The following is a 2,500-nucleotide window of genomic DNA, read 5'->3' on the forward strand; positions in this document are numbered from 1 at the left end:
ACATACATACATACATACATACATACATACATACATACATACATACATACATACGTACATAAGAACATAAGAACATAACATAAGAATAAAGGAGACTGCGAGAGACCATAAGGCCTACACTAGGCAGCTCCGTATCCATCACCACCTGTCGTCCCCTTCCATAAAGTTGTCTAATCGTTTTTTAAAACAATTGATAGTTTCAGCGCTTACTACATGGTTACTAAGTTTATTCCATTCATCGACCACCCTATTAGTAAACCAATTCTTGCCTATATCCTTCTTAAATCTAAATTTGTCCAGTTTATACCCATTACTGCGAGTCCTGCCCTGTTGTTTTATTATGATGACCTTGTTTGCATCTCCCTTGTTATAGCCTTTGATCCTCTTGAACACTTCTATTAGATCACCCCGCACTCTGCGTCTTTCCAGAGAGTGTAAGTTTAGGTGCCTAAGCCTCTCTTCGTAAGGCAACTTTCTGTGTCCATGTATCATTTTGGTCATTCTTCTCTGTACTGATTCTAGTGAATTTATGTCCATTCTGTAGGACGGAGACCAAAACTGTACCCCATAGTCAAGGATGGGTCTAACTATCGCTAGATAGAGTTTGATAATTACCTCTGCACTTCTATTCGTTACCGTCCTAGCAATTACACCTGATTGTCTGTTAGCTTTATTTCTGGTGCTAATGCACTGCTTCCTGGTTTTAAGGTCCGGACTCACCAGAACTCCTAAGTCCCTCTCGCACTCAGATTTTTCTAAAAACGTGTTATCTAAGATGTATCTATTTTTGGGGTTGTGTCGCCCTACGTTTAACACGCTACATTTAGAGATATTGAAGTTTATTTGCCATTTCTCCGACCATGTTAACAATTTATCAAGATCATCCTGCAGAATCTCTGCGTCGTCTCCTGACCTAATTAGGCGTTCTATATTAGATTCGTCCGCAAACTTACTAACATCATTATTTATCCCATTGTCTAAGTCATTTATGTACATAATGAACAACAAGGGACCCAAAACCGAGCCCTGGGGGACCCCGCTAGTAACATTGCCCCACCTAGATTTTATTCCATTTATGGTGACCCGCTGTTTTCTGTTACTAATCCAAGCTCTAATCCATTCTAACACTTTTCCTCCTATGCCATGGGCTTTGATTTTATTTAGTAGTCTCTGGTGAGGCACCTTGTCGAACGCTTTGCTAAAGTCAAGGTAAATAACATCGTAATTTTCATTGTTATCTGACGCCTTATATACTTTAGTGTAAAAAGATAGAAGATTAGTCACACATGACTTACCCTTGGAGAAACCATGCTGTGAATCACGAATTAAATTATGCCCTTCGATGTGTTCTCTGAGTCTATTTACTATTATTGATTCAAGCATTTTTCCTATAACCGATGTCAAACTGATTGGCCTGTAGTTGCATATGACATACATACATACATACATGTAAACATACATACATACATACATACATACATACATACATACATACATACATACATACATACATACATACATACATACATACATACATACATACATATATACATACATACAAAAATACATGAATGCATACCGGTATATACACACATACATACACATACACATGCGTACATACATACATACATGCATGCATGCATACATACAACAAAGATATGTCGTAGCACATATGTAAAATAATACTGATGACCCACTTTCGGAGAAGAATAAGCGAAGATATAGAGATCTGTATATTTCGATCACTTACTGTGATCCTCTTCGGCAGATATAAGTTACAAAGTACAGAACAATGTGTATTTATAGTAAAGCAGTGAGGTAACATGAGGGGACGAGGCTCAGGTCAACACGCCCGGCACGCATGCTCGCATCTTGGTGGCTCAGGTCACATGACCGGCGTAGCATGGGCCTTGGTGATTTTTGTCCACCGTTAATGTTGATGGTAACATTTTATTTATGGCAAAAGAAGAAATACAGTCTGGTGACCATTGACCATGGGAAATGTTATAATTTGGGAAATTATTTATTAAGGAGGATTCTACTATTTTTCTTCTGAAACTACATTTGGATTTATAAATTATTTCAGCATCGTCCCAATTTATTCGGTGGTTTTTATTGGCGACGTGCTGAAATACTGCGGAATTTTCCTGTCCGTATTTAACAGAGTTCTTGTGCTCCTTAACCCTGGTATTGAGATCTCGACCCGTCTGTCCCCAATATACATCATTGCAATCTAAACAAGGTAATTTATAAACTCCAGGAGTTGTATTACTCTTGGATCTGTGATGTATATTGACAACTTTACTGAACAAATTATTAGGATAATGGAAGATAAAATTTACCTTTTCCTTTGGTAACATGTGAGACAATTCATGGATTGATTTGTTAAAAGGCAATTTTATGCTTCTATTATCCCAATGATGATTCATGGCGGAATGGGAATCTGTTTTGTGAAAACTAATTTTGGCCTTGCTGAGAGCTTTTTGTAAAAACCACGGCG

Source organism: Oratosquilla oratoria, chromosome 25 (assembly GCF_046742065.1).
Source record: "Oratosquilla oratoria isolate Oo_2021 chromosome 25, ASM4674206v1, whole genome shotgun sequence".
Lineage (NCBI taxonomy): Eukaryota > Metazoa > Arthropoda > Malacostraca > Stomatopoda > Squillidae > Oratosquilla > Oratosquilla oratoria.